Source organism: Myripristis murdjan, chromosome 3, assembly GCF_902150065.1.
Source record: "Myripristis murdjan chromosome 3, fMyrMur1.1, whole genome shotgun sequence".
NCBI lineage: Eukaryota > Metazoa > Chordata > Actinopteri > Holocentriformes > Holocentridae > Myripristis > Myripristis murdjan.
In genome coordinates this window covers 37,393,462-37,402,939 of record NC_043982.1, presented here as the reverse complement: position 1 = coordinate 37,402,939, position 9,478 = coordinate 37,393,462, and positions in this window count along the sequence as shown.

Here is a 9,478-nt window from a genome sequence, read left to right as displayed (position 1 = left end):
GAAATGTTGTGTATGACACACACACACACACACACCACCTCCTACTCTGACCTCTCTCCACTTTCTCCAGTCGACCTCTCACCGATGATCACATTTACATGAGCAACATGACTCTACAGTCTTACCATAGAAAAGGAGCTTCTGCTGATTGTGAGAGACAAAAATAAACATTACAGCATATTTTCAGCATTCCAGATAAAACGGACTTATTCCAAAAAACCATATCAGGCTTTCTCAGAACCAGGATATGAGCTTATCTAGTTTCTTGTAAACAGGAAATGTCGCATCACATCAAACAGGTTGGATCCAACGGCCAAAAGACGTACGGACGTGTGTGGTTACCACAGTAACGGAACCAGTTACGTGGTTGTCCGAATAAATAAAACATCTTATCAATGATATCATCACACCGGTGCAGTGAACTATGGAGATCAGGGCAATACAACGTCAAAATCAAATTTATCAAGAGAATCGCAGGCAAAATTGAGGTTCAGCAATATTTCAGGATAATTTCCTTTCTTTGTCTCTTTACAGAAACACTGTTTTCCAAAATGCCCTAAAGGGATGACCTGCTAAAAGCCTCAACACTGTAATAATAAAAGCATAATTCTGGAGGTCAGGGTATTGATGGAATACCTGGCAGCTAAGTATCGCAATGCTATACTCCATCAATATTTTTCTCACTTGTAGCGGGAACACAACGTCTCTTTGTTCTCTTGTTCAGATTTTTTTTTTCTGACCGTCCAGTTAGAAAAACACAGAGGAAGAAGGATCTGACACACAGGGGCTCTGTATGCAAACTACAATAGAGTGAGTCGAATTCCTCCGGCATTTTCTACCTTGTCATTCTCACCCTCACTCATTTTGGACTTGGATTTGGATTAAATGTTTAATTTTGAATTATTTAGAATTTCAGTAAAGCTTCAGCCCTCATCACAATCTAGGAGAGGGTTTTTGCTTTGATGTTTAATTTAGTAACAGATTGCCGGCATCGGTTCTCATTGGATCCAGCCTGCATGCAGTGATGTTCATTAGTGTCGATGTTTCAGTGGTGACTTTTAGAGTAGGTGCAGAAAAAAACATTGAAGTTCAAGTTAATTTAGAGCTCCAAATCACTGTTTTACACTCTCAAAGGGCTCTACAGCAAACAAACCAGGACAACACCCCCCGGCTTTATTCTCATAACAGGCAAGAAAACAAAAAGTCCCCAAAAAAACACACAGAGGTGGAAGAGGGGAAAGTGAAAGAAAACTTGAGAAGAACCCTCCCTCCCTGGTCAGACAAGTGAGCAATAGGTTACAACCCAGTGAGCAAATTACCAAAGAAATGCAGTCACACCGGCAGACAAAATAAAGACAACAACAGCAGAAGGAGGGAGGAAACACAGCTCAGCGGTACGGGACGATGACCTGCCACGAAGCAGCCACAACAGCCAGGATGAGGAGGATGAAGAGGATGAAGAGACTAGAGCCCCCTGACAGACAGATAACTATAGATATCTTTAAGATGTCTTTAAAATTACTTTCAGTCATTGTAATAAGTAGAACGCCTGTGTCTTCAGTGGATCAAAATCCATTAAAACATACAAAATGATGACAATAAACATATTTTGGTTTGATTTTTTTTTTTCAGCCATATTCAAATAATTTGAAAAGGTAACACATCCCAAATTTTCAAATCAAGGAGGACAAAAATACTCATGTTTCCCCTGTTTATTTGGCTCCCATCAGCGTTTGTCCCTGACCCGCTGGGCTGTGGGTTGCAGTGCAGTCTCCTCGTCCAACACAACAGTTTCAGCCAATCAGATTATTTGGCGACTGACTTTGATGCTTTGACTGTTGAGGCACTTTCCGCTGAAGAGCAGAAGAACGACACCATTTGACAGGAGTCGTCGACGCTCATCTCTCCTGCAGCGATTCATGACCTTAAATCCTGTGGCTTTGTGTTCTGTTTTCCTTTTGTATGATTTTTTGTGGCATTTCTGTTTACTGGACAGCAGAAAGAGAGAGAGAGAGAGAGAGAGAGAGAGAGAGAGAGAGAGGTCTAGTCTTTACCACACGAGGTCTTTACTTACTTTAAGAGCAAGTCAGTAAAGTAGTCATCCTCAGTTTTGGTGTGAAAACTGAGGAGGGAGTTCCTGAGCAGCAAAATGTTGTTGTTTTGGTTTGGTTTGTGATGGAGGAGCTGAATGCGCTTTTACATTCAAGCTACAAATGAGACAGCTATTTAGATAATGATGACATAGTTCTCTGCTCCTGATTTATGATTAATCATCCCCCCCCAGCACCCCACACCACACACACACACACACACACACACACACACACACACACACACACACACACACACTTACTTCTGGGAAGCAGAGATTAGTAGCTGATACTGAGAGGCGGGAGAAAGCCTCAGCCTCCCTCTATTGCCTCAAAACCAGATGTAACCAGCTGGCACACACACACACACACACACACACACACACACACACAATCAATTCCCAGTAGCCAAGCTTGTGGCAGCAGGCCAAAACTTTTGTCTTGTTTTTAACTTTGTGAGCTGACTCAAATGTGAACAGAGAGAGAGAGAGAGAGAGAGAGGGAGAGAGAGAGAGAGAGAGAGTGTCTCAGCTGTACGGGGTCAAAGTCAGTGTTTACTGGAACGCATCACTGTGGCTAATGAATCTCTATGATAGAAAGGAGAGCAAACCGGGAAGTCAGAGTGGGTCCTAAAATTTTCCACTTCCTTTATTAGTCAACATGTTTTTATGACTTTCAGTTCTTAATATCTAATCATACATGTTGGAACCTTAAGGTCTAGTTTATTTTCATATAGATAGATATCATATATAAATTATCAAAAGACAAATGTATGACAAAGTGAGCACACATGCTGTATCAAACCACTTCATACTTTAATTGTAAAAAAAAAAAAAAAAAAAAAAAAAAAAAAAAATCCAGAAAAACACCAAAATGCAGTGATGACACACTGAGCAAATAAAATACCGAAGCTCTGATGCAGGTATCGGATTTTGTGAGTGTGTGTGACCGTGTTCAAAGACTGAACAAAGTGGTGAAAGCGTCTTGTGTTTCTGAAGAGGCCTGTGTGCATGTGCATGTGTGTGTGTGTGTGTGTGTGTGTGTGTGTGTGTATGTGTGTGTGTGTATGTGTGTATGTACAGTGGTGGAAAAAAGTTTTCGGACACCCTTAAAATTTTACACAATCTCAAATATTGTCATGAAATATTTGTGGAAAAATCTTTTTTTGTGTTTCAAAATGTGTGGCTGCATTAGACAGATACAAACAAATACAAATTATATTTTTTGTTTATTGTTTACAAGAAAAACTAACAAAACTAAATTCGTAACAAATTCTTCTGACCACAGAATCTTCTTCCAGTTCCTGGCTGTCCAGTTCTTGTGTGCCTGGGCCCGACGACGCCGGGCTAACCTCTGTCTCTCATTGATCAGGGGCTTCTTGATAGCCTTGTAGGACCTTAAGCCATGATCTAAAAGTCGGCCACGTACAGTGCGGGTGGAACACTGGACACCAGTTTGGTTTGACCACTGCTGCTGAAGCTCCTGTGATGTCATTTGGTGGTTTTGCCTGCACATGCGGATCAGGATGTGGTCATTTCTTGCTGAAGAAACTCTCGGATGCCCAGATCTTGGTTTGTCTTCCAAGCTGTTGGTTCGTCTGTATTTCTGCAGAGTGTATCCAACTGCTGAAGGACTGCATCTGCACTTCCTGGCTATCTGGCGGCAGCTGTACCTTTCCTGGCTGAGAATCTTTATCTTCAGGCGTGTTTCCTGCGTTAGGTTCCTTGTTTTAACCATTTTTGTGTCTGAAGAACTTTCAAATGTGCTGGCTTTATATAGACACGAAGCTTGGCAACAAAAATTGTGTCTTTTAATAAAAAGAACGACCTTCATCACTGGTACCAAAATGACCCAATACAATATGTATTTTTATGGAACCAATCAATTTTAAGTTTTTAATGGCTTTTTTAGGATTTGTTTAGTGTTTTGGCTGTGACTGTACTAAAAGAAATTGCACTTGAAGACCTAAGAGTGATTCTTAATGCAATATTTCACATGAATGAATGGGGTGTCCGAAAACTTTTTTCCACCACTGCATGTGTATGTGTGATAATTCTTACTAACGCCTCATGAATTGGAGTGATGCAAACACCAGTCCAGCTGAACCACCAGAGGTGTCATCAGCTGGGTTTCACCACCAAGGGGTTAATTTAATCTACGACTGGTTCTAATCACAGTTTGGCCAAACTAAATTTAAGATTCAAGGAGATTCAAGGAACTTTATTGTCATACCAGCTCACATTTACATGCTATTGGTACGAAATTAGCACTCAGGTCCCGGAGCTGTACTTAACACGCGAGTTTAGTGCTAGACTAGTGCTAAAAGTGGCCTCAAAGGTCGGTAAGAAAGACTTAATCCGGGAGCTCGAGAGGCCGCTGCACCACTGCGCGCCGCCATCTTGCCAAAAAAAAAAAAAAAGACAGTGAATCTAGATTTCAAATTAAGCAGAGCTCCGTCTTCTTCAGTCAGAAAGACAGACAGTAGCACCTGTGTTTACCTGCTGTGTCCTGTCAGGACGGCTGCAGTGAAAAGCCTCTGTCCAGGTGTATGAGGTTATCAGGTGAGGGTGTGTTTGTGACGTTATGGGCTCGAGCCTGGCTGATAATCTGTCCTGCATCTCATGATCGCATTTCTTATTTCTCTACCATATCTCCACTCTTCAAAAAAAAAAAAAAAAAAAAGGGTAAATGCCATAAGATTCTCTCCAGATGTGGTCCAAGTTGACTTTCCTGGTGAGACGCGTGTGAGAGAGCAGCCCAGAGGAGGCTCGGCGGTCATGAGATGCTGCAGAGCCGCTCATATGATCAGCAGCTCAGGACGGGGCCCTCAGCGCTGCCCCGTGTGGGACGCTGCCTTCCAGCCCGGTCACAAGATGACTCATCTGCAAGGGGATGGAGGAACGCTGGAGGCATTAAAATGTTCACGCCTCCACCTCCTCACAGCTCAGTCCATTCATATCGTTTAGTGTTTCTTACTGGACACATTTAATAAATATACTTACGGGAAGAAATGGTGCTTTTCCCCTTTAATGTGCTGTACGGTGCAACAACACCTCTTTCACTGAGGAAACGAGGAAAACTGTCAGCAGTGGCATTAAAATGAACTTTTATTATCGCCATCTTAGCACCATCTGGCGATTTCCCATCTAAATTCAACTGCAATGATCAGAATCACAATCGCAATCAGAATCAGCTTCATTCTCTAAGTATGAATGCACGGACAAATAATTTGACTCTGATTACTTTTGTTGCTCTCATGTAACTTACACAGAGTTAGACACACAAGCGTGGTAAACAATCATCTAACTTAATTTAATTTAATTTATTCAACTTATTTAATTTACTCAGCCATAATCAGAATATGTGAATCTACAATATGTATCTCTTCTTAGGAGTTTACCACAGATCAGGCTACAAGAAACAAAATGATTTCCAAAAGGCAACTGTGTACTTTGTAGATGCTCGAAGTTTTTTTTTTATTTTTATACGTTTTTTTATAGAGAGAAGAAGAAAGAGAGGAAGAAAGGAGGAGGGATTTCATTTTATTTAGTCATTTATTTATTTATTTTTATGTTTTGTTTTGTTTTTCATCTAGAGCCAGAGGCCAGAGTCGGCAGGTCCAGTTTTACAAACCCACGTCTGACCTGAACCTGCAAAGCCCTTTAACCTTCTACCTGCAAATTTTCGGTCAATCGGTTCTCGACCCGAGCTGTACCCGTTACCAAACATCACTCCCCGTTCTGTTTAAAAAGGTTATTTTTATTTTTAACTTCAAACTTGACAACAAAGCCACGGATAACGTCATTCTTAGAGTCCGTGATCTCGCTGAAATTCTCCCACATCGTCTGATTTGGCCTTGGTGGGTGTGTTTTCAACTTTGTGACGTTCACCAGCTCATGCATGCTGCTGATGATGATCAGTGTGTGTCTCTGATGGCTGTCACTTCACGTCACTTCCTGTCAGTCAGAGCAGGGACGTCCCCTTCTTTTGACCCGGCCGGACGCCGTTCAAGGAAGCATGGAGCGGTATTGCAATTTTAAAAATGATAGGCGATAACTGGAATAACCTGTTTCATGGCTGTTTTATTATATTATTTTATGATTATATTATTTTATTTACTATATTTATTCATTTATTTACTTACTTACTTGCTTATTTTTTGTGTGTGGATCCAGACCTGGTTTATAGATTATAGATATCGATCTGTTTTTTTTTTTTTTTTTTTTTTTTGTGGATATTACCCTGTTTTATTTTTGTTTTGCTTCTGTTCTGTTTTGGCTTTGCATGTTTAATGTTGCAGAGTTTACCAAAAAAAAAAAAAAAAAAAAAAAAAAAAAAAAAAAAAGATCATGATTGTACTCATTCTAATTGAATTTTTAATGGAATCTATGAGTTTTGTGAAACATTTATAAATCGTTTGAATTGAATTTATGACCTACTATCATTTCAGTGCATAAGGGAAAAAGATGATATTAGTGTCTTGCACTTGTTTGATAATGATGAACTGGTGGAAAAGGCTGAGAACCTGGTCTGGAGCAGCACTGTGATTCTCTGTGTGGAGAATGGAGAAAAAAAAAAAAAACTAGGGGAACAAAGAGCATGGTGGCTGTGTCAAGGTGATTACAAAGAAACAGAGAGAGAGAGAGAGAGAGAGAGAGAGAGAGCTGCTGTGACAGGGTCTAGTCTTTACCACACGAGGTCTTTACTTACTTTAAGAGCAAGTCAGTAAAGTAGTTATCCTCAGTTTTGGTGTGAAAACTGAGGAGGGAGATCAGAAAAGAACGATTTAGTGACACAACAATAAACCAAATGCACAGAGCCAAACTGACTCGCCAAAGTTTTGCCTATAGGTCAGTAGCACTCAAACAAATCACCACTATATTAAAAGAGGGTTCGAAAATGTGAATAATATTTTGTTAATACTGTTTTAGCTTTTATTTTTTAGGTTGTAAACTCCATGTACAGATGTAGGAATCCATCATAAGTACTGAGTTTCCTGTTTTGTTTACAGCGGCTTTGCCTATTGTGCTGATACAGCGGAGGTTTACTGTACTTTCCTGTGCGACTGAGAGGAATGAGAAGGAGTGTGTGTGAGAGAAACAGGAGAGGAAGAAAGCAACAGAGAGAGAAAGAGAAAGGAGACAAAGGATTGTTTAGTGTTAAAGAGAGACGGCAAATACAGAGAGTGAGAGCGAAACAAAGACGGGCAGAGAGATGGAGAGCGAGAGCAAAGAAATGTTAGATGATGTCAGGCCGGCAGTATGTCTGCCGATACACGTCTGGGTTTCCACTTCTGTCTTATCTCACACCGCACCCTCTGTGTGTGTGTGTGTGTGTGTGTCTGTGTTTACATACTTACTGATGTGGATGTGCTGGTATGTGTATATGTGTATACGTGCATGTCTGTATGCAGCTTTGTATGTGTGTGTGTGTGTGTGTGTGTGTGTGTGTGTGTGTCCAGGTGTGTTTGTGAATGAAAAACTGTGTCCATGTTCCCATCCTAAGAGTCTGTTGCCCTGATAAGCTTTGTGTTGAATACCTGTGTCATGACACACAATACATGAATACATGTTCGCATGTGTGTGTGTGTGTGTGTGTGTGTGTGTGTGTGTTGGTGTGCACTTTCATTCAGAATCTGGACTGCCCTTTCACTGATGTTTATAGGTAAAGGCTCAAATGCACTGCGACACCAGATTTGAACTATACATGGAATTAAACTTGCAGTTAAACTACATTTTGCGAAGTTCAGCTACATGCATATTTGTATTGTGATTCAAATAATTAATTTTTTTTTAATTAGTTAACTACTGGGACTGCAAATAATTTTGGGCTATAAAAGGAAAAGAATGACTTTTTTAAATTTATTCTTATTTTATTTTTATCATTTATTTTACCATTACCATTACCGCCATACCATATTATTTTTATTTTACCATTGTTTCTCACGTTTTGGGCGAACGTGAGTGTGAAGACCTGCCCAGACATCAGGCAGCCAGCATCACACACTTGACCTGTGTGTTGTTCATGTACAAGAGGAATACCCCACGGAGCTGATTTGTCAACTCACCTGTGAAAAATATTGTTTTGGATCTGAATTTGTAAAACTAAACTTGAATGTATTAGGTCTTACATGCTGTTTTTGAAGTTACCTGGCTGAGGAACCCCCCACCTGGACTCGAGTTTCTGGAACAGGCAGCTGGACGTTTGTATCAGCACCACAATGACCAGCAAAAACTGAATCTGGCTTATATTTTCTTTAAGATGACAAAAAAAAAAAAAAACATATTTCATGGCCTATTTTACTGCCTGTTTCTTACACCTGGAGGAAAGCTTTGTTATCATTATTTCTACCCAGTTATTTTGAGAGAGAAGCAAGTGAAAGAGCAGTGGAGAGAGAAAAGAGAGAGATGAGAGAAGTGAGTAGAGGAGAGACGATAGGAGGCAAAAGAGAGGGAGAGGAGGAGAAAAAGAGGAGAAGTGACAGGACGTTAGAGGGAAGGGGTGGACAACTGGATCATGGAAGAGGAGAGAGGGAGGAGAGGAAAAGAGGAAGGAAGGAGTGGAGTTTTCCTGTTTTTCAGTCTGTTCAACTGACCTGACATGACATTGATGAACAGCAGAATATTATATCAGCAACATACACACACATGTACAAATGAACACACACACACACACACACACACACACACACAGGATATGTCTGGAACTGACAAGCTGGCATTTCCTGCCAGGAATAGAACAGCTGACTGTGACATCTTCCTGCTTCCCCTCTGTGTGTGTGTGTGCGTGTGTGTGTGTGTGCGTGATTGAATAGCAGTGATGAAGGTAAAATGGTAGCCTTACATAAATTTTAACACTCCCCTTTGTAAATCATGCATCCATCCATTTTCTGCTGTGTATCCAGATCCGGGTCACAGCAGCAGCAGGATGAGGAGCAGAGATTGTCCCTTCCAAGACCTCATCCAGCAGCTCCTCCTGGGGGATCTCAAGGCGTTTCCAGTCTAGCCAGGATACAAAATCCCCCCAGCGTGTCCTGGGTCTGCCCCAGGGTCTCAGTTGGTTGTGCCTTGAACACCTCCACAGGGAGGCGCCCAGGAGGCATCCTGACAAGATGCCCGAACCACCTCAACTGGCTCCTTTCGAAGTGCAGGAGCAGCAGCTCTACTCTGAGCTCCTCGAGGTTGTCTGAGCTCCTCACCCTCTCCCTAAGGGTGAGCTCAGCCACCCTGAGGAGGAAATCTGTGATCTGTGATCTCATTCCTTTGGTCACTACCCAGAGCTCATGACCATAGATGAGCATTGGAACAAATATCGACCAGTAAATTGAGAGCTTTGGCTTCAGGCTCAGCTCCTTCTTCTCCACAGCGGTCCGATACAACGACTGCATG